Source organism: Triturus cristatus, chromosome 6 (assembly GCF_964204655.1).
Source record: "Triturus cristatus chromosome 6, aTriCri1.1, whole genome shotgun sequence".
NCBI lineage: Eukaryota > Metazoa > Chordata > Amphibia > Caudata > Salamandridae > Triturus > Triturus cristatus.
Window position 1 is genome coordinate 1208821851 of NC_140589.1, and position 24658 is coordinate 1208846508.

A 24658-nucleotide genomic window follows, 5' to 3' on the forward strand; every position below is an offset into this window, starting at 1 on the left:
TGCCGTATTAAAATCCAGAAGATAGTGCCTGCCTCTGGCCGTCCCTTCTGCAGTCGTGGAGCGGGAACCTTGGTCACACCGCTAAATCCAATTAGCACATCTTGCAGGTACTAAATCGGGTTATTGATTTTATTATAGCATGTGTAGAAACTCATTGTGTATCGGCACTACCGCTAGGAGTATAGCATGATAGCGAAGTCAGAAACAGGAAGCGTTGCCTGAGCTGCTTGTGTCTAGCAGTTGTCTAAAAATGATGCTTTTAAAAGGTTTTCTCTGCTTCTCAAGTGCATGTTGACTTGCAGCTCTTTATACTTCTTTAGCTCCTTTAAGGCACCAGGGCACTGTGGCTGATCCCTGCTCGTCTCTGCATCTTCCCTGTCCAATGACAAAGCATATCCTCCGTTTCTTGACCTGTGAAGCAATTTGAAATTTATTAACCTAAACTCAACCTCGTGAACGTCCATTCTGAATTTAACATTCCTCAACCTGAAACTGCACATCGTGCCTGAGAGAAGCGTAACTTGTGTTGTATTTTAGCGTGGCAGTTTTCTGATGCAGATTAATAGCCATGTACGTTTCTCTCTTCCAGGCGGGTCTTCACTTTGATCTCTTGGCATTCAACTTGTTAGTGTTGTCCAGAAATGAGAAACAACATTGTTTCGTAGCTAACTTTCCTCATGACCATATTTTCTGCAATCACTTGAGACTTGTTTTCTTGAGCTTCAGTCGGGTGAGTTCCAGGATTGCCTTTTAGTTGATATGTATCCCATGCTCTCATTTTTAAATAGGACAAACTGTTGTGGTTGTGTAAGAAAAAGTCATGCAAAAGAATAAAGGACTCATTAACGTGTCTAATGTTCACTCAAATGGGTAAACCAAAGGGAGCCTGTCTATTCTAAACATTGAAGACTGTAGGTGGAATTGCTCTCCTTTATGGGAAGAACAGTTGTTTCATTCTTGGGGTGCTTGCTTCCAGTCTGCTGATTCTGCATCACATGGAGTTCATGTTCCTGGCATGTGTGGTCAAGCATGGGGCACAATGTACAGATAATTGAGTGAGAGCATGGATGGAAACATCAAGGCGCTGTAGTTAACAGGCCCGATCTACTGGCTTTTCCAGTGCTTCACCTTATGTAACACCAGTGTTAAATGATTGGAATCCAAAAAACAACTAAAACACTGTAATTTACAATGCCAATAGCGCTAACTTTCAGGAATGCGAGACCGATTGCATTGCAAATGCTTGTTTAAATTGGGTTACTTCTCTTTCCCCTGAGATTGTTTTCTTACAGGAAACTCATTTCAGATCTAATAACCCAAAGATAGTATTTCCCAAAAGGTATTCACAGGCATTTTTCTCTTCTGCCAATTTAGCTGTTCGAGGGGTAGGGATTCTACTTGCAAACACACTTAAATGGCAAGTTAAGGATGCCCAAAGAGATGGGAAAGGCAGATGGCTGTGGGTAAAAGTTAAGCTGCAGCAAACTACGCTGAATTTGGTAAATTATTATGGCCCTATCGAGGATGATATAGCAGCACTCGGCCAAATCTATCAATTAGTAATAAGTATTGAAAGTATATTAGTTCTGGGCGGTAATTTTAATTTAACTCAGAATTTAGCCTTGGATTCTTCAAATAAAGGGAAGCGTCAACTTAAACCCCAAACTGCAAAATTATTTAATAGCCTAACAAAAGATTTCTCACTATCCGATCCCTGGAGATTAGTTTATCCTACTCTCTCGCAATTTACCTGTTACTCTGGTAGATTTAGATCGGCCTCACGTTTGGATTATTTTTTAGTGGATAAATTAGTTGCTAGGGGTCTGGCAGAAATAGTCACCAATTCTTTTTCAGACCACTCTCTAGTCTCTTTTACATTATTATTAAATAAGAGTGTGAAAAATTGACCCAGATGGCAATTTGATAAATCCCTCCTACAAGATACGATCTGGTTAACAGAAACCAGGGGGTTTATCAAGGAGATTTTTCAATACAATTTAAATACGGCCCCTTTATTTACGGTATGGGAGGCCTTTAAAGCCACGTTTAGAGGCCAGGTTATTTCTTATAAGGCAAGAATTAATAACCTATGGAGACATAAAATTGCTACACTTCAAATAACCGGGGTGGGGGCTAGACGAAAGATAATTCTTACAGATTCTTCAGCGCCCATAATAAAGGCCCAGCAGCAAGAGCTAGCTAGGGCAAAAGAGAATCTAAAAGATTTTTTCTTAATAGAGGAAATTGTAGGAATAAGGCTTACCAACAAAAACTCTACGAGGGGAGCCAGCAGATTGGCAGATTCTTGGCCTGGTCCACTAAATCACAAAAAGCTGCACAATTAATCTCTCAAATAAAAAATCCAGCAACAGGTCTCCTAGAAGATGATAAGCAGGCTATAGGCGAGGTGTTCTGTGCACATTTTAACCATATCTATGGAGAAACGCAGGGGGTGGATAAGGCAGACCTTGGGCGATATTTTCATTCATTGGAGTTTCCTTTGCTATCGCAACAGCTCTCAGAGGCATTGAGCTCTCAAATAGGAATCCCTGAAGCAAAAATAGTACTAAAGGGTATGGCTAATACCAAGGCTAGTGAAGCAGATGGGATTCCTCTAGAAATTTATAAGGTTTTTCAGGATGAACTACTTTCTTTTTTGGTAAGATTGTTTAATGAAATTAAGGATGGTATAGATATTCCCAAAGGTTTTAAGGAATTGATAGTAATAGTTTTTTTTTAAAAAGGATAAGGATCCTTTGGATCCAAGCTCTTATCGACCTATCAGTCAGTTAAACACAGATTATAAATTTCTTATGAAAATCTGGGCAAAAAGGATAGCTCCCTGTGCACAACAGGTGGTCCATAGTGATCAAAATGGTTTTATTCCTGGATGTTTATTGGCATCGAATACGTATTTTTTAATGCAAGCCATCGATTACTTTTCTATAAATCAGACTGATAGGGTGATTATGATGATGAATTCTGGAAAAGCATTTGATTTGGTAGACTGGAGTGCGTTATTTTTTATTTTACGGAAGTTCGGTTTTCCACAACAACTTATACGGATGTTAACAGAAATGTATAGAGGGGCAGAAGCTACAATCATGATTAACGGTTTAGTAAATGGTAAGGTTACTTTCAAACGTGTCACCCGTCAAGGGTGCCCGTTGTCTCCTCTCCTATTTTCATTGTTTATCGAAACCCTAGCTGAGAAGATCCGGAAGAGCATAATAATCGTCCCTCCCATTGATGGTATTGCAAAAATTAAGCTTTATGCAGACGATATTATTCTATATCTGAAAGCTGGGGCAGATAACCACCAGAATGTGTTGGATGAAATTCAAAACTTTACGCAAGTTGTAGGATATAAAGTTAACCATGCTAAAACCGAAATGTTATCTATTAATACGACTCCTTTGGATTTACCACCTGCCATCCATCTAAATCCTCCGCACCCAATTAGATATTTGGGGATACATGTCACTAATGATTTTGAGCAATTATTTACCTTGAATTACACTAGATTGCTCATGAAAGTCAAAAAGCTGTTTGATAACTGGTCTCTGCTTCAACTGTCCTTAGTTGGGAGGGTCTCAATGGTTAAAATGACGGTCCTTCCACTGTTTTTGTTTCTATCTATTAATCTGCCCATGAAAGTCCCGAATTATTATTTCAAGGAGCTGGATCAATTGATAAGGAAGTTTGTTTGGAATAATAAACAACCTAGGGTTAAGTTCTCTATATTGCAACTTGATGTAACTCTAGGGGGACTAGCACTCTCACATTTTTTAACATATTATCAGGCTTCTTTACTTAATTTATTTTCCCAATTGGATAAGGAGAATTCTGTTTTTGATTTTTAAAAAATTGATACGTATGTGAATGAAAGCGCCATTGGACTCCCCATGTTCCTACGCGAAAATCCCCCTAAAAATGCGATATAAGGTTATCTTCACAATGGCTGAAAGAATGCAGTTATTTTTTAAATCACGAGATGTCCCTTTATTTCATGCTTACACCACTATACAGGATGGGGTAGTAGGCGGTCTCAAACTCTCCAGAGGGCTTTTTCAGGATTGGCAAGATCTGGGTTATCTCCAGCTCGGGGGTTTCTATAACCATGATTCTTTGATTAACTGGGAAACGGTTTATTTCCCGGCCATTACACCGAATACCGCGTTGGCCCTGAGCTTTGCACAAATATCCAACTTCCTTAAAATTAATTACACAATGCTAGATGAGACGGTACGGCCAATTGTTAAACAGATCGTAGATAAAATGGTAGGGGTTTGTTGTTGGTATCAGTTACTTCATCAAAAAGCCAACTCGGAAGAGATCCTGACAAAAGAGCTCCAAAAAAATCATTCAAAGACAGGCTGTAAGTTAAATACCAGAGAGTGGAAACAGCTTAGTCATCTTGCTAATAAAGCTCTCAGAGGTGCCAATTTTAAAAGAATGAATTTTCTATCTAGATGGTTGCTATATTTTACACCCCTGAAATTGTCTAAAATGTTTCAAACCTGCCCGAATAATTGTTTTCGCTGTAATAAAGAGGGTGAAGGGGGTTGGCTACATATATTTTTTGAATGTAATGATTTACAATATTTCTGGAAGAGGGTTTTTGCAGAAATTTCCTTGATTCTATCTCTGGAAATTAGTCCGTCAGCCATGCTGGTGTTATTTGGTTCTTCAGGAGAAGGGAAATGTTTTACAAAAAATCTGCAATATTTTATATTAATTGCTATCGCAGTTGCTAGATCACTTGTTGTGCAAAACTGGAGAACCAGTTCACAACCTAGCATTGAATATTGGTTTAATAAAATGACCAGGACTTGTAGACTAGAAGAGGCCTATGCCAAACATACAGGAGCTGTGGTAAGATTCAGGGGCATATGGTGATCTTTTTTTCCCCTATGGGTTCATAGATGAAACATGATGATGAAGAATAATTTAGTTAAAAATAGGTTATATATGCACGAGGCACTTTGAAGAAATTATGGTATCTCTATATTTGTTAAAAAAAAAAATTATTTGCACTTGGCACTTTGCACTTTATTTATTAATCCTGCTTAATGTAATAATTTATTATTTAAAAGTTTAAGTCAGGATTTATTAGTTCGAGACTGTGGGAGTCTGGTTCCTTATGGGTTACCATTGAGAAATTGTAATGTGGAATGTTTTTTTATAACTGTTGATTATGTTTGATTAACTTACTGGTCTTGCTATCGATATGTAAATTGACATGTAAACTATTTATTTTATCAATTTTTCCTGTTCTAATAAAAATATTTTTTTTTTAAAGATATTGGGGCAGATTTATGTTCCCTAGCGCATCCCTGCAAATCAGCATGGATGCGCCAGGGAAGATGCGTCACGCAAGTTTGCCCTTGCGCCACCGCAGATGCGCCGCATTTACAATGAGGTGCATCGTGGCGCAAGGACAAGCAGATACGTGACGCATCTGCCGGCGTAAGGTTGGCGCAGTGCTGAAGTTGCGTCGCAAGCATGACGCAACTCCAGCACTGTTCCAACCTACCCTATCCCTAACATGGTGCGTCAAGTCTTACGCCTGCTTCAAGCAGGCGCAGGGTTTTGACGCAGCGTTGGGAAAGTGACTCCGTGAAATCTTAACGATTTCACTGAGTCACTTTTCAGGGGCGTTCCTGCGATGGAACGCCCCTCCCCTGTGTCGAAAAGCCCACATGAAACCTGACGCAGGTTTCACGTGGTGCAGGGCTTTACACCGTGACGCATCTCCATAGATGCGTCACGATGTAAATGGGGCACAACGTGGCGCAGGGTTTACGCCGCCACTGCGTCACAAAAGTGACGCAACGGCGGCGTAAAAGGGGCACAAGTCCCACATAAATCTGCCCCATTGTGTTCATGATATTTGGTGCCATCAAGATTCCTACCTCGATATTCGGGGGCACAGCACCAACAAAGTATGAAGATTGCATGTGTTATGATATGTAACAGCTTTTGCCTGTATTAGCTAATCATTTCTGTAAGAGCCACCTTGATTTTGTTAATGGCCTGCTGATTTAGCACACGCCTGTGACGTTGCCACCCTGCTGATTTCAATTCAAGCACTGGAGGTGAAGTGTAAAGAGCAGCATGGAGCTTACCATGTCTCTACTATAGTCGCTGGATAGGGGGAAGGGATGGGTGGGACTGGTGCCCCACCGTAAAGTCCTCCCCCCCCACTTGTACCCCACCACTGGGAAAACAGACACCACCCACTCAGCCTGGCAACTTCAAATTCGTTTGTGATATTGGTTCTGTTTACATTACTTAAGCTGGAATCTCCAAAGAGTATTTGTTTTTTTAATAAGATATCATACCTATCAACCTGAATCAAAATCTTACTGTTAGGAGGGGCGGGCCTTATAGGGGGGCGTGGCCTCATCCAGAGAAGTACCTAAGAGGCCTTTTTGAACCCCATCCTGCACCCAAACCCCCGATGGATGGGGTCCAAAAGAGGCACTTTTTAACCCCATTCTGCACCCAACCCCACCCCCCCAAAAAAAAAAACCTTGTTGAGGCTAGTGCCCTTGTCCTGGGGTGTTTTCACACTCCTTAATGGACGCCGGCTGTTCAAAGCCTCGGAAAACAAGCTGGAAACCCACTATTTATAGTGGTTTTCAGCTTGTTTTCTCTGTCACTGTGTAATATTGGCTCCTCACCAGGTGACCCTGTGATGAGAGCCAATATCGTGTGTCACACGGTGGCACCGTGTGAGTTGGCAGGTATGAGATATTGTGCTTCTGTAGTTTTCTGTGCAGCATAGTAATCTTGTCGAGTGTGTTCTATGAGAAGAGTCACTGCTAAGTGCCTGTGTGCGCGTTCAGGTTGTGGATAAATGTGATAAGGGGCCAGTATGGAAAGGCAGTGCGGATTTCTTACAGAGTTCACTGGGTAATAAAGGGGTTCAGAATATATGCTCATAAAATCCCTGCAGCACCTACATAGCAATGTTCAGTCAGGTGTGTCAATTGTAATTGTGATTCTGTGCGAAAATGTGTGAAGAAGGTTCACAGTTGTCCAAACAAATCAGAGCGAAAGTTAAAGAAAATGCATTGCTTACAGGTGAGTAGGAGCATTGGGTGAGGGAGGGTGGTGAAGTGAAGGAGAGCTAAAGAAGTAGATGCAGGAGAGAATGAAAAGTGGGTGCTGAGGGGGAAGGAGATGAGGTGTGACATATGCAGATGGAGGGTTTCAGAAAGATATTGCGAGAAAAGGTGGTGTCTAACTGAGAAACTGCAGATGAAAATGGTGTGAAGTGGAGATCGAGAGAGATTGAGACGCTTCAAAGACCGCAGACCTTAGTAATGTTTAATTCACACTCTGATAAAAGAAAGAGGGAGAGAGAGATAGCGAGAGAGAGGTCTGTGGGTGTGTTGTGTGGGTGTTTTAAGTTCAGTTATAGAGACACAACTGCAGGTTTCTATCACAATTTTATTTTCTTGGCATAATGATGATAACTCCTGAGCAGAATGTGGGCACCCAAGGCATGATGCTGACCACTCCTAGTGCAATACTGTTCCTGGCATGTTTTTGACACTCATGGCATAATGGCAACCACCTCTAAATAATTCTGGGCCCGGAAAAGGCAGTAATTCTTAGTATATTGTTGCATTCCAAGATATAATTAATACTATCCCTGACTAAATGGTGGTGCTTGTATAGTGGTATTCATTCTTGGCATACTGTGGGCATTCATGGTATGATGAAGCCCACTTTTGGCTAATGCTGACCCTGCCACAGCGGTAGTTATTGTTTGCACATTATGGGCATCGTGGTGCCCACTGCTAGCACATTGCTGGCCCTGACATCTATAGCATGACGGTTCTGACTTCTGGATTCATACTGGCAATTCCTGCCGTATTCTGGGCATTCATTCACATACACTATCTGTTGTATGCAAATACATCTATACATGGTGGGTTGTAACAATGTTTGATGGCCTGAGAAAAAAGGCCCATTACATATTGCTCTTTTGAGAGAAAGCCGTGTCCCAGGCTATGTACACATTTATACTGAGACTCCTTTCTTCATCCCTCCATGCGCTCACTCCACAATTCATCCTACGAAGCACTTATTCATCAATCCATGTACTCACTCACCCACCCATTCAACCCAGCACAGCTTCACCCATCCATCTATGGACTCACTCGCTCATCTATTCATACACTGATTCATCAGTTCTTCCAACATTGACTCATTCCTGCATTCATCCACTCACTCATACATGCACATAAACTCAACACTCACTGACGAAGCACTTTTACTGCCAATGCTTGTTTAATATCCTGCAGAAGCCAGTCACGGTTCAACAAACTATTTTGAACTGGTGTTATTGCCCACACTTGTGTGCGGCAAATGAGTAAAGAGGAAAGGTTGCAGCATGTTTTCATATAACCTTTTACAGTCTGGGATTCAGGATAGCACAGCATTGCTAATCCGTGCATTGCGGTAAATAATTTACTCCTGCTGCAAACGTTACCAAGCTGCAGTGCTCGGTGGCTTTACAACCACAATGTCTTTTTATATTGCAGTTCTAGCTGTTCTTTGTGCTGTAAATAACAGACATTACTTGTACCCAATTTAAAGATATTTAGTTTATTAATCTGCGAAGGATGAAATGCTGAGCTGGTATTGCTATAATTCAGACTTTCTGAAAACAAAAGGTACCAGCAGCAGCCCCCCTGAACTCAAAGAGCCATCTTCTTGGCTTTGAACGTGTTCCAGTTATTTGAAAACTACAGTCTTGGCAATTTACGAGACATAAACAAATCAAGCAGTTAATAGAACCAGCAATTACATACACCCGTATGCTGTAAACCGTGAGTGGGAGTATTTAATTACAGGGAAAAAAAACATGACTTCCATCGATTGGCATAGATTTTTCAATTTAGGTTAAATATCAATATTGTTATTAAATGTAATTGAGTTTGTCCAATAAATGTCCACTTGCAGAGATGTACTAAATTCTCTGTAATAAAAGCGTAATATATATCACAGCTACGTCGCCAAAATGGGCAATGGTGGATATTCCAGGTGGCCAGATACCACTGCTTTCCACTCGAAATGGTGAGCAGTGTATGTAGTGAAGGCAAATTAAATGTATTTCCGTTGCATCTTGGAAATGGATATTTGTGCCTGTGGGTGTCTATTGCTTTCACTTGACATTTCCAAACAGTAGAACTCTCCTTGTTTTATCTACTGTACGCTTACAGCCCTTCATCTCAAAAATCGATATGCCAAAACTGGATCCCTCAGAAAATATTTGCAGCTGGGGGACTGTGAATTTTCTCACTGGCAATAGGAATACATGAGTATTATGTTTCCATGTAAAAACAGATCAAAGTCAGCCCTCATAGCCTATTGGCTTTGCCAATGTTTTGCTATGCTTGATAATGGTGTTGGTACTGAAAATAGAGCACAATATGCAGATGGTGGTGCTTCCCGCACCACAATCTGGATGTTCGGACAGTTGTAGGCCTCAGGCCACTGTTAAATTCCAAAAGGTTTGAGCAGAGGAAATACATCATGGGTTGGTAGCTTATCTCACCTAGGGGCATATCAACAACAACCGGCGATAATTATCTCTAAGCGCACTTAGCGCTAGGATAATTATCGCCGGCTAGCGTGAATTTTTATCGCTGAGATAGCGTGCTATTAGCAACGCTTATCTCAATAGCGATAAAAATCCTCACGCTAACAGGCTAACGTGAGATTATCGCTGGAAACCCAGCGATAATCTCACGTTACCTTGTTGATAGGGACAGGCAAACTTAGCCATGATATCCTTCTTCCATAGGATATCATGGCTAAGTCTGAAAAATACCAGACGTAAAAAAGCAGCGTTGACCGCGGTTAGCGCTGCTTTTTTTGTCTCTAACAGGGTTAGCGACATTCTTGATAATAGGAGAAATGTCGCTTAGCGACATTTCTCCTATTATTTTACTCTGGAACGCCCCCTTTGCATCTCATTAGAGATGCAAGGGGAAGCGTAGAGTAAAAGGGTGCTAACATGCAAATTTTCATGTTAGCACCCTGTTGTTGATAGGGCGCTAGTTTTATCTCTCCTTTTTTGGGTTTTAAAGCCAAAAAAGCAGAGATAAAGCCCTTCTTGATATGCCCCTTCGTAATCACAGGGTGCAATAAAGCCCGACTCACCTAGAATTCCGAAAGGTGTTGGGGCAGCAGTCACAATGTTCCTGCCCACTTGTAAGGAAGGCCCTTGTCATATTTTTCGCTGTAGTTGATTTAGAGAACCCCACACATTACTTACTTTGTGGTTGTCCTAACCATTTTGCATGGCCATGTGCAACTTTGTGAGTATTTGTAAGCATTTTGCATGGTCCCTCCTTGCTGTGAACACAGGTAAACAAACTTCAACAAAAGGTAGGAGTAAGTGTGTTTCCTTGGTTGGAAATATCAAGCAGCACAAACATATTTCATGACAGCTACTGGAAGAAGGCTAATTGTATGAAGAGCATATGTTAGGACTGTTGCAAGGCTAGCTGTAGGAAGGTGGTGTGAAGCACTTGCACAGAGCAGAGGGACAGAACAGCAATTACTGGGAAATCATTCATCGACCTTTCATCTATTTGTTTAGCACCGGCATCCAGCATTTCGAAGAGAAACTCTACGCAACAGAACATTGGTAATACATAGGCCTGGGCGAAGCACTACGCTACGCTCGCGTAGTTTGCGAAGTTCGCGCTACTTCGCACTACGCGAACTGCATGTAGCACAGTGCGAACACGCGTAGCATATTGTTGCGTAGTGCTGCGGTCATTTTTTGCTTGCTCGCGGTCCTCAACGTCAAGTTGGCGACCGCGAGCAAGCAAAATGACATCCCGGCGAGACTTTTTTCTTGTTCGCGATCAGCAACTGCAAGTTGGCGATCGCGAGCATGGAAAATAAACCTCCCGGCGAAATTCCCAACGCAAGGAGGTCAGGTTTCTAATTGCGAGTGGTCGCGTATGCTCGCGACCGCTCGCGATGAGAAACTACCAGTTCGCGTTGAGAAAGCTGAAGCTCGAGTACAAATCTACTCGAGCAGCAGAAAACTACAGCTCGCACTGTGCAAGATGCCATTTTCAATGATTGCACAGTGCCGGTTGCTTGTCCACACTGTGCAATCATTGAAAACAACATCTTGCACAGTGCGAACATGTTACTACGCAGTTCGCGAAGTGCTACGCGTAGCTCGCGTAGTGCGAACTTTACTTTGCGAAGCTTCGCGAAGTGCTACTTCGCGAACTACGCCCACCCTTAGTAATACATTTATGATATTTTTTTATGGCCATCTTAAAAATTGGTAAGTGGGTCATTGTTCTAACCTTGAGGGGGTGAGAATATTTTACTCTAGTCAGTCAATATTTTCATTTTCTGAACCAGAGCAAAAGAGCAGACATCTCAACAGAACTTCTTGGGATACAACAATAAAGAGCAAAAAAATCTTTTCCTCATCAACAAAGCAAAATCTCTGAAATTGGAAGTGCGTAAAACATGAAGACAAATGGTGTAGAGCAGAGGTCTGAAAATTGGGGGTAGTCACGCCTGTGGACCTCAATTAATAACACGAGGGGCCAGCCTCTGGCCAATAAAATCATTAATTATGCTGCAAGGTAAAAACATTGCTTATTAAAACATTGCAGTGCTTTTAAAGAAACAAAATAGTGGCAGCGGGTCATTATATAATGGGTCATACATGTATTTAGCCATTTCACGGGTGGACTGGGATCTGGGGTCATTAACACCGGTTTGAAGACAGGAAAGTAACTGGAATTTATTTTGATTGAACTTCAGAAGTAATCAAAAGCAAACCTAAGGCCCACTTCTCCGGCCTCGCAGTGCTTGACCAGGACTGCCAAGTCCAAGAGAGAAAGGCCCCTCTGAGTCTCTCACCCATGGTCCAGCACTGCAAGGCCAGAGCACGGCCCTTTCGCGAGTCTTGTAGCACTTGGCCATGTCTGTGAGGCTCAAGGAAGTTCCGGCTTTTCCCACTATGGTCCACCACAGCGAGCATAGAGGAGAGCCCTTCCTCCCCTTGATGTCACAGCACTGGGCCATGGTTGGGAGTCCTTGATGAAAAGAATCAATCCCTAACTTCTAAAAGTCAAGGACTGGCTCCACCCTCACCCACCTATCCCTAGGGCTCCCACCCCAGGAAAAAAGCCAACTTTGTATTATTACAAAGCAGGACACTTACTGTGCTTGAGGTTTTACCAAGAAGATGTTTGCATAGAGATTACCAAAAATCACTGGTTTCATTTTTGTATTTTAATCCTATTACACCATGTCATAAATTAGACCCCCTATTCTCTTAACTGGTGAAGCATGTGATATACTGGGAAAGTTATGAGTCTTGAAACAAGCAGTCATGCTGTGAATTCTCAGTTCTCCCTCTTGACCATATTATTTGATATTGGGCAAGTCATTTTCTTAATTGACGTTTTCCTCCTTATCTGCCATTATCTCAGGGGCTGACTGGCCATTATCTTAAAGTAAACATTTTAGAATCGGTGCTGTTCATTAAGGGCTATTGCATTCTCAGTTTTCTCTCCTTTTAGATCCCCTACATGTAAACAGTTGAATAAAGTGACCTGTGTAGGTTTCTTTTTGTGGTACAAGTCCTTCTTCCCAGTTACCATGTTAGCAAGTGCTGCCCCTCTCACGCCTCTGCACAGCAGTTGTTCCCAGAGTCAGAGTTGGAGCATCCCACTGGGATGGAATACTCCAAGCTTCCCAGCTAAATTGTGTGTTTTACATCCCCTATTAATTATCCTGCTTGCATGACAAGCAAAAAAAAGTTAGACATTTGATATCCTGCCGGAGCTTGCTGCACGAAACAGGTTGAACATCTAAAATGAAGAACAGTCCTGCACCCTGCCACCCTACTTTTGTAGGCCTCAGAGCACTAGGTCATGTCTGTGAGGCCCAGGAGAGAGTGGTGTTGCAATGGTGCCATGGGTGCTGGTGAAGTAAGGTAAATGGGCCTCTCTCTCTCCCCGTCCCCTGGCTGGACATAAAACACATCCATAATGTGGATAAATTGGGCCCATAACAACCCTATGCTCCAGTGTCATTGCACTTGCTGCACTATTAATAGCTGCGTACCTGAGAAGGGCCTCATCCCCTGGGCCTCATAGCCATTGTACTGTGATGCAAGACCATCCACCCCACTTTTAGGCCTTGCAGCGGAGTACCATAGCTGTGAGATCCAGCATAAAGGAGCCTGTGCTATATCAATGGTGCAATGAGCCCTGGTGCAAGCAAGGTACATTTTTCCTCCCCACTACCCTGTAGTCACTGAGCGTATACTATAATGCCGCCATAATTTGGGTGCATGAGGTCCTTAGCCCCACAAGACCATGGTCCCACTGCACATGCTAAATACACTGTTGATAGCTATGCCCTTCAGAGGGGCCTCTTCCCATTTGCATTAAAACCATGGGCCAGTATTGCAAGGCCCAGGGCAGCAGACTCCCTAACTTGTGCCTCTCAGCTCTAGATCATGACTATGTGGTGCATGGGAGGAGGGACCAATGACACAGTTATGTATTCATGGGCCTTAATGCAAGAAAATAATGCCAGACTTTAACACATAGCCATAAAATGGGTGCATTAGTCCCTAACATCCATGAGCCCTGGTGTCACTGCACCTGCTGCACTACTGGTAGCTAGAGCCCTGAGAGAGACCCCACTGTGGGCCTCAAAGCCATGGTCCAGCACTGCTATGCCCATGGGTGGGTGCATCCTGCCCTGGGTGTCTAACCATGGCTTCAAGTTCCAGAGAAGGGAGGGCCTCTCCTGGGCCTCACAGCTCTGGAACATGACTGTGAGGTCTATGGAAGAGGATCAAGTTGCACAGCAATAGTGCCATGAGCCCTTGTGAAAAATACAATTGTTGCCTCACCATCTTCCACTAGCTGCACAGTAAAATATAGCCACAATTTGGGAACATTGGGCACTTAATACCTCTGGGCCAAGTGCCACTTCATCTGATGCACTGCTGACAGCTATGCACCTGACATGTACCCATGCACAGAGCTATGGTACAGAGCTGTAAATCAATTTCAGTTGGGCCAGGGACAGGGCCGCGTGAGCCCCCACCCCTCTTCTGGACCTCTCAGTTATGGTGAGGCGCGGAGAGAATTAAGGGAGGAAGCTCACTACCCATGGGCCTCATAGCATTGAACCATGGCCGTGAGGCCCAGAGGAGGGGAGCCCTCTCCAAGGCCTTGCACTGGCTACACTGGCTCACAAACTGGCTAGGAGGAGTAGGGAAGGTGTCTCCACTCCAATAGGCCTTGCAACCTTGTGTAGATCTGCGAGGTCCACTGCGAGGTCCAATCGAAGGGGGCCCAAAATATGGAAGACCTCTTCCATGGGCATTGCAACAATTGTGTAGTACTGTAAGTGCAGGGGAAGGATGTTCCTTGCCCTGGACCACCCTGCTATGAAACAGAGCTGAGAAGCCCAGGTGAGAATGGTCCCATCCCCTGGGTCTAAAATCTGTGTTCTAGTGTTGCAAATGCCATGGGATGTGGCCCCACATCCCTGGGTCTCACATTCCTTGGTCTGGTGCTGCAAGGCCCAGGGGAGGAGAATCGCCTTCCCTAGTCCACCCAGCTATGGCTCAGCCAGTAGGGTGGGTAATTTTCCATTATGACTTCACAGGATAATTTGTGGCTTCAGAGACACCAGTGTGTGAGGAGACACATTGCATGTGTAGATATATTCGAAGATGCCTGTTGGAGAGCACGGGAACTATGAGTCACATGGAGGAGTTTTAAAGTTTCATTCTAAATACTTCCTCTAAAGCAGGCCATGTAATACAATAACAACTGGAGATTCAGTTTATCGAGTGTCATTGAATTCTAATCCCTTTACTACCTCCTGGAGTAAGCCTTGACTGTGCGCTATTGCACATTTTGAGCAATAAGTGTACAAAATGAAGAAGTAGAAACTCTGGAATTCAAATAGAATAAAATAGTCTTAAGCTTTGAAACACCAGTGGTAAATAGCAGCATCTACCACTCACACTGTCCAATAACTACCCACTGCTACAGGACCTGCTGCAGTGAGAATGTTTTAGCTATGGAACTAAAATATCTTACATCTAATCTCAGCTTTATGGTGGGCTGCTCATAGCAGAGTGACAATTGCCTGGAAGGGGCAGCCTCTTCACCATGCCATCAGAATCACTCAGAGCTCAGTTGTGGTCTAGTGGACTAGTTAGAAATGTGGAATGAGGAGACACGGCTTTTAATCCCAGCCTCACATTTGTCTAATTTGTATTCTCTTGGGCAATCATTTTTCTGAACGTATTGCTTTGCTGTTCCCTTTTTGGCAAGATTGGGAGTATTTCAATTCAATGTAAAAACTGCTAGTGTGGTTTCAAAAATGGACTGAATATTACCTTGCAGGAGAAAGGTGCCTAGTCACATTGTATTGTCACCAAAAAGCAATACAGTGGTGAACATAAAGCTTTAGGCCCAAGTAGCAGTGCACTACACTCCTAGGTCTGCTAATTTAACCACTGTTTGATCCAGGGCAAATTATACTCTCCCTGTGCCTCGTCCACTGATCTGACAATAAGGCTGCATTTTGAAACACGATTAATGTAAGAAATAGATACCATGGGTGTAATCCCTGGACAGGTCCTGGTCATAGGTAGAGGAGGGAAGAGGATGTGGTGTTACAGGAGAGCTGCAGAGTTGGAACTCAGAAACCAGGTTCAAGTCTCAGCGTAGGTACAACCCCATGATTTTGGGCAAATCACTTAATCTCCCCGTGCCTAAGAAAGGAATATGTCCTTGTATAGTGTAACTAGTGCTCATGTGAAGCACACCAATACCTTTGGGTTGAGTCAGCACTACATACAACTGCAAAAACAATTTCAAAAATAGGTTTCACTAACTCATTCAACGCTGTTGGTGCTCTCGAACCAGCATGACACAGGACCCCTCCTGTGCTGTAACACCTTGCTGCTTGCCACTGGCAAGCACCTCTTTCACAGCTCATAAAGTGCTGAAATTGTGAGTGTTGCCTGTCCTTCGAAATTAAAGTTTTAAAAAAATGGAGTTCCAAGTGCTTAGCCACCAAAATGCAGGAAAATCATGTGGTGCCTCTGAGTGGGCATTTAGACAGGATGAGAAATTGAAGGCCAAACTTGCCAAATGTTCATAAGCCTCACAGCTATGGTGTGGGGCTGCAAGGCCCGGAGGAGAAGGGACCCCTTCCCTGGGCCCTGCAGCTGTATTTCCCGAGCTTCGAGGCCCAAAGGAGGCTGTAGGCCCTTGCTCCTGCCCCTATTCCTAGCAGCGCTATACATGCAGACGAGGCCCAGGAGAGAGGCACTCCTCACCATAGGCACCGGAGGCATGCTACCAAGAGAGGCCTGGAGCATGAGACTAGCGGCAGGAGCAATGAAGTAGCAAGAGTGTCCCCCAGGGGTGCCTCGAGGACAGACCCTACGCCGTGGAGGTCAGGACCCAGTGCTGTCGGTGCTCGAGCCCGGCGGGAGACCTGACTTCGTGGCACGGAACCGCCTGCCCTGAGCGTCTTCCCTCTTCCCACAGCTGGAGCCCAACACAAGCTCAAGATTAGCCCCGGGATCCAGCATGCCGCCTCCGACCACCCGGCCTTCTACTCCTAGGGGCCATAACCAGCTCGGGGATCCCTCAGGCCCAAGATCACCACCCATAAGTGCAACAGCACCCTGAAAGCCCCGACTGAACGACGGTGAGAAGATCATGCTCTGTAAATATGTCATTTATAATTGTCCAACACTAATCGCTTCTTACAATGTAATCTTGCGTGAATTTGAAAATTGTATATATTTAACTCTAATCACTAGTATCTGTAGTAGATTTTTTTACTTACTACCATTCTTATCAGTGGCGTAACGAAAGTTGAGGGGGCCCCCCTGCCAGGTACACGGAGGGGCCCCAGCTCCAGATTTAATCCAGAGATATTTGGCCTGAGTACTGTGCTGAGGGGGCCCCCTCAAGCTCGCCCCCCATGCACCGCGGGGGCAGCGGTGGCCTGTGTTACGCCCCTGATTCTTATATGAGTTTAGAGTTTATCTGTTTGTACGTTTTATGTTATTCATGTACTCTGAAGTCCTTATGTAATGTAGCTGGTTCTATTGTAAAGCCCTCTGCCACCTTCAGGTAAAGTTCGCGCTATATAAAAATGCATACATGAATAATTGGGTGCGGGCGCTGCTCAGCGGAACACTGGTGCGAGGCCCCAGGTTGGTGGGCCGAGCGCGGAGCCCTGTGCAACTGCCCATGCTGCTGGGGGCTTTGACAGGCTGCACCCCCGTGCGCCCGTGCGGTGGTGTGGCTGGACGTGTGACTGGGGAAATCAATAAAGAGGCCGGTCAGGTGGACATGCAGTTACAACACTATCACGCCAATGTATCGATGTCATTCGTTTATTGGCAGGTCGAAAGCAACTGGCAAACCCAATACGTCGAAAAAGCAAGACCTATTGGCTTTGCCAATGCTTGTTTTGTTTTAGTTTTTTGTATAGAAGAAGCACAGCCCTACCCATGTTATCTAAACCTAATCCAATGTAATCCTGTCCCTTAGTTATCTTTGCAGCAGAGTGATAAACACGGCGCTTGGGCAATCGGTTGCTACGTTATTTGCAGAACCACTGAAACTCCTGTAATCTGCAGAAAACAACTCACTTACTTGACACTGTCGCAAATGTGGTTTACTCTTAAGCATTTGTGGGACAGCTCCTTGCTCCGTCAGTCCTAATTTGTTACACTTTTTCCTGTTGAATGGTGTTTTTGTAACCCGGGGAGGCTCCCGGAGGCGTCCAGCACACAGAGATAATGATCGGCTTCACAGTGATGCTATTTAACAGAGAAAATTGAGAAAACGGAGCCTTCGCAACTGTATTTAATCCGATCAGGGTTTGTTTAAATGGATGTGTGTTTGGCATTGTGCTGGACACCGTCATGCTGGCTGCCGCCTCTGGGCAGGGATGAATCATGGGTTGTGTGTGTTTATTAATGGTGCATGGGAGCGATCCAGCAGCATAGAGAAACAAAAAGGCCTTCATTCATCAAATAGAACTTGGCGGGATCTGAAGCCTGGTGGCAAGGAAGCATCATGGCACTTCCGGCCAGGAGGCTGGTGAGTTGCTTGCAACAAAGTTCCACGAGTTGTGGTGGGGACACCATTCCGAGTTTGCGCTGTGTTGTCGGGGGCTTAGGGCCGTGGTTAATTTGTAAGAAAATAAATGGCGAGGATCCAGTCAGGAAACAGCTTGCACCCCCCCATATCTTCTGTTAGCGGCCCCTAAAACAGAACCAACTACTAAACAAGAAAGTTGGGCGGGGATGTGGCATAATGGCCTGAACTGCTGGCTTCGGAGCTAGGGAACAAGGTTCAAGTCTCTGTTTCAGCTCAACAACCTGTGATTCTGGGCAAATTACTTAATTTCTTCCCACCTACCATAAATGTGTCCTTAACTGCTCATGAAAAGTGCCAGTGTTGCTGATTCAGTGCCGGTGCTGAGCACCGGAAACCACTGGCTCAAATTAAGCACTGACTTACGGCCACATTTATGACCTGCTTAGCGTCACTGCAAGAACAATGCAAACCTTAAGTCAGATTTTTGAAGCCATGCAAAGACACTTAGCGTGGGTATAAGTGGCTCCAAACATCTGGAATAACACAACGCAGTGCAAATCTCTGCGTTGTGCTACTCTGCCCTGGGTAGGCAGGGCCGTTCCTAGGCATGGGCAGTGTGGGCAGCTTCTCAGGGCCCTGCACTCACTTTACCAACAGGGGGCCCCATGGCAGTGACTACATGATTTGCAGATGTTTCTTTAATCTTGCAGCTTGCTCCTCTCGTGCCCCCTCCCCCATCCATTTATTTTCTGAAAGCAAGATGTTTATGGGCCATGCACATCAAACTGTGTGTGGTGAACTTTTAGGGAGGGGGAGGAGACAGATCCACAGCTTGGGAGGTGAGGGGCAGGGCAGTGCTGGGGTTGAGAAACAAGGTTTGTGCACCTATTTTCTGAGCGGTTTCCAGGCAACCAGAATGCCTGTGGCTCCTGGGGGGGCTTCATAATTTTTTTTGTGTTAGCCATTGTGGCCGAGGCCCACCTGAGGTGCCCTCATCCGCTGGGCCCCCAGGACATGATCCATTCAGGTGAAGGGGAGGCAGCCCCCTCATTCAGGCATAGTAGCACTTAGGTTTGCAATGCTGCCAAAAGAAATGATTACGGCCATTTGTTGATGTTATAAGAGGCTACAGGGGCTGAACATGAAACTAAATTGGACTTTAAACAAAATCAAATGTACTCATTTGTAGCATTAATTTCCTGTCTTAGTTTACTTTAATTGGTAGCCAGAGGTCGTTAATGTCGCTCTGGAACACATGTAAAAGTGTTTTCTATTTATTTTTGCTATTTTAAGTATGTTCAGATAAGTGCTAAAAATATCAAATACCGGGGGTGCCAAGAACCGGCAGATGGCAACCTTAGTGGCACTACATCATAGCTGCAAGGCCCAGAGAAGCCCTAACCACATCTCTTGAGCCTCCAAGCACTGTTCTATGACCAGGCCCACTTGAATTATGCAATTGTTTGGCCGCTGCGATTAATGCTTACTTATAGAATTGCCGCATTTGCCACAGAATTCATTGTTTACTGCCTAATCTGCAGATTTTAGTAAAAAGCTATTTTGTTTCTAGCTGGACTGGTAAACTTTCTGTTGCTTATTGCTGTATTTGGGTATTAAACACATACTAATGAGGTGCAGCCAATGTCCAGGCAGTGCTATCAAGTTAAACAAGCATTGGCATAGCCAATAGATCTCGCCTACAGGATCTTATAAGTATTTAGCCACGTAACAGATTATCCTGGGTGCTACATCTTCTTCTGTTCTTTAACGTGGACGCTTTAGCACTAATAGGTACATTATAGCACAGCATTGAGAAGTACTTAAAGTGTTATTGTTGTACAACTGGTACTCTGAACTCACATATCTGTAAGTGCTTTCATATGAGATAATGAAGACAAAAAGATTTTTAGTTAAATAAATAATTTGCTTGATAACACAATTTAAGTGATGAAGCCACAATGTGTCCAGGTTTTCTGGTTTAACTTTGTACAAATCAGCTAAGAAATGGGTATCAATGTGTCTAAACTGCTGAATCCTGGCTCTAAAAGTGAGTGCAGTTGGATCTGATCTGCGATTCTACAAACACAGTCTGAACTCTTGCTCACTGAAAGTATAGATTTACACACAAGGCCGTGGGAGCGCCGGGGTGGTAAGTTCACCAGATGCCGAGGGTGCTCCAGTTTCACTGGCTGGTGGTGGTGCTCAGAGGTAGCTACTGGTCCAGAGTGTGAAGTCGCTCCAGAATGCACTACTGCTTCAAGGGGCAAGGATTCTAGTATTTGTAGTTCCTTCAGATTGGACTGGTGATAGGGAAGAAGAGGCGTAATATCTGCGGGTACATAGAGGGGGTGCAAACAGAGGGGCATACAGAGAGGTCAGGGGAACAGAGAGACTCAAGAATAGATATGCAAGAGGCATAAAGCACAATGAACAAGGTGGTACGGAAATCAAGACAGGAAGACAGACAAGAGCAAACCACGCAACAGGGACAGTGGTACTGAGAGAGGCCGCAAACTCAAGATGGGGGGAAGGAGACAAACAGCGTGACAGAGTTAGATAAAGTAACAAAGAGAAGAAAGTGGAGAGTTAGAGACAGGTACCAGGAAAGAGGTCAACAGAACCATGGTGTGAACAAGATAAATAAGCTCTGAGCCAAAGCAGGACAGACAGGCAGAAGGAGAGGGTGCCACAGAGATAAAGGCACAAACAGAAAGGGGCCGGAAGAAAAACAGGGGCATAGGTAGTTTGAAGGATAGGATTGGAATAACACAGAAGGAGACAGACCCAGAAAGAGGAACAGGCAAAAAGAGGTCAGAGAGCTATAGATATAATGAAAAACAGAGCTAGGGGCAGAGAGATACACACATACAGAGTCAGAGGGACGGGGACACAGACAGACATGAGAGGAGGAAGAGTGAGGGTCACACTCAGCCCCATTTGTTTTCTCGTTCAGTGACTCTTACTGTAAGAACGGCATTCCTTTTAAAGCCTCTAGCAAGAGCGTAGGGCATGGAGAAGTTACTGTTTATTGCCTCTTGCAACACATTTACAAGAATAAAACTTTCTTAGATCCATCGTATGATTTCATGGAAACGTTGGTGGTTTTTATTTTTTTATTTAGAGAGTTTCATATAGCGCAAACTTGACCCAAAGGTATCAGGTATCAGAGCGCTTTACACGAGCACCAGTAACGTTACATGAGGCACATTCATTAGGTCTCGCCTGCGTTGCAGCGCATGCGCTGAATCGCCTTGGCGAGATCTATTGTCGTTGCTTTTGTGTCGGGCTTCTTTGGAAGTGGGGTTGGTGTCCGCCCTGTCTCCCTTAGGCCCCACCCACTCGCCTAGCACTCTTCACATTGTGTCCATTTTCCCGTGCAGACAGAAAGCGCTGTACTGTGCATGCCTGCCGATAGGAAGTGAAGGATGCTTTCACTTTCTATTGCATTGCATTTTCTGCAGTCCCCCGGGCGTCTCATTAAATCCAAGTGTGCGCATGGCGCGCTTTCACTTTCGCAGTCTTTTTTTTTCACATTGGTGGCACACGGCAGTCATTTCTCGAAGCGGGCGCATGCTTTTTTTCTGTTTATGACTTCTCTGTAGTAGTGGCGGTACCCGTGCTTTAGCTTAAACATCTTAAGCTAAAGTAGGGTGCAGAGATTGCTTCAAAATTAAAGAAATAGACAATACTTTTCTTTTTAAGCAATCTTGGCACCCGACTTTAGCTTAAGATGTTTAAGCTAAAGCACGGGTGCCGCCACTACTACAGAGAAGTCATAAACAGAAAAAAAGGATGCGCCCACTTCGGCGATAACATTAGGACGTATGGGCTGGTTTAGTTTTCACTTCCGCACTCGGCGAAAATGTCCCGATATTTAACTCTTTCCTATTGAAAGACTTCGCTTACAAACAAATTGGCTGAAAGTCACGTTAACTTGCCTGCTTGCGGAAACTGAGTTGCATTCGGCAGCTCTGGACGCCTCTGGCACTCAGTGCTTTGCTACACAAGGAGGCACAACGGCAAGAGAGGAAGCGCGATAATGCGGATCCGGACAGGTAGGGCCTGCTTTGATCAAATGCTAATTTTCTTCCCTAGAGGACTTAGTGAGGAATTAGTTAGAAGTTGGCACCACTGGACTTGCTGGGCAGTGTGGGAAGTTGGCACTCTCGGACAGGCTGTGACACTCGTAATATAAGTTTATATGGTAGGCTTGCGGTGCAGGGAGGCATGTGATGTTTGCAATTGTAGGAAAAGAGAAGGTGGCACTTGTGAACAATGAGGGAACTCACTGGTGTGCAGTGGGAGAAGCTTGCAATGGTGTGCTTCTTGTGAAGCTGGCACTAGAGCTTGTTATGGAAAGATCGGATTGCTAGACAGTGTGAGAAGCTTGCACATGTGAACAATGTGCATAGCTGCACGGTCCACATGAAAAGCTCCCATTGGTTGCACTGTGAGAAACTGACAGTCGTGGGCTAGGAACGTGGCCAGGTTTAAAAGTCTCCACTTGCTGACAAATGTTTCAAACTGGCACTTGGATGTCCTGAAAAGTGAGCACTAGTGGGCTGCCTACGGAGCTTGGACCGTTAGACTACATATGCAGCTTGCACTAGTGAGTCACCATCAGTGGCGGCCGCCACAAACAACAAGTATTTGCGATGCAATAGGTCTCACATTTGCGAGAGTGTGAGCTATTGGCATTGTAAATGATAATGCCTTTTACTATGAGATCTGGAAACCTGCAAGCGGTGTGTAAACACGCGCTTTGTACTTATAGTCTTGGTTTACGAAAAGCAAGGCTGGCAGTAAAAAAGGTTCAGTTACTGCAATCCTTACTTCTCGTAAGCAGCGATTATAAGTGAAAAGTACATTTTTATGCACCACTTGCAGGTTCTCAAAACATATAAATAAAAGGCATTGTCATTTACAATGCCAATAGCTCGAACTCTGGCAAATGCGAGACCTATTGCATCGCAAATGCTTCTTTTTATTAGGCATGGGAAGATTAAGTAATTTGCCCAGAATCACAGGATGTTGCGTGTCCTTGCCAAGATGTTTTAATTCCTGCTGTGTGTAATTCAGTGGGTGGTTACAATGATAAACATTTTGTAAACACCGCTCATTCTGTGAGGCAGACATTGCTGCAGAGCAGTATGGATTTGTTGGTCGCGCCAAGACACACACGGGAATGAACAGATGAGCCTGTGGGTTGACAGACACACCACCTGCACAAGCTAGATCCTCAAAGAGATGAACACACACACATATGAAGACAGGTAATCAGTGTGAAGGTGCGACTCACGGAAACAGGCACACAATAAACAGACAATTCTCTAGGTAAACAGCTAAGTAAGTGTGAAAGACAGAGAAATGTCGCTGCAAACGAACCCAGCGACACAGAGACACACATTAAGCACACAGTAGACAATACAAGTAATAGCCAGTGCGCACTGACAGACAATTTTAAACAGACACAGTGACTCACAGCGATACGCACAGACACCAAGTCTAGAGAAGCTTGGCTGCTGATGAGATTGCTTACGGGAGATCTTTAATGTCGCTGTCACTTATATTAGCACTGCCTCTGATGCACACACACCTCTTGTCACACATGAGGCGCAGCTCTACCAAGAGTGGAGGGCGTGGAGAACGTAGTGTAATACAGCTGTGGGAGCACCACATCAGCATGTATACAGTGTATCAGAGACTCCCGCTTCTCACACCACTGTAAGCAGTGTTTTTTGGTACAGCAGGAATATTTTTCTCATACTTAGAAATCACATGGAAGCAGGGAGGGAGGAGGAGGGAACATGTGGAGTACGGGAAACATCAGAGATTCTGGCTACAAGAGAAGGAAAGCCTGCACTGGCAGGTCTGTAGGTGAAGCATGAAGAGAACATGCAGAGGAAGGGAAACATCAATGAAGACGGTAAGGAAAACAAAAAGACCGCGACTGGTGCGTGCGCACTGCAAGGAACGAGACAAGAAGACCGAGAGAAAGACAAGACGACCGCGAGTGGTACACGAGCACTGCAAGGAATGTAAGGAATGCAGCTGCCACCCTGCGCGCTGCTGCTCACTTCAGTAAGCAAAACGCTGTGGGAGTGAACTTTTGCTAAAGAGGTGGGACATGCGCCCACCTTGAGCCATTTGCAGGCTACGCAAAATAAATAACACAGGCAACAACCAACCTAATGCGTGGAGAAAGTCCTAGCCACACAGAGAAGTTTGGAGTGCTCACAAGAAGCCTCCCATAGTTCAGCGCATGCGTGCTCCTCTAGGCTCGACCTAAAAAATGACAAAATAATGAAGTAAAAAATTACAAAATGTGCCGCATTATGCTGTATAGTTTGCCTTTTATTGCTGCATAATTTACTCAACACTACCACATCATTTGGCCCTCTCATGCCGTATAATTCCAGTAGCCTTGACTATGACTTAGAGGAGGAACAGCAGAGAGGCACTACTTCAGGACTGCAAGGGCCAGA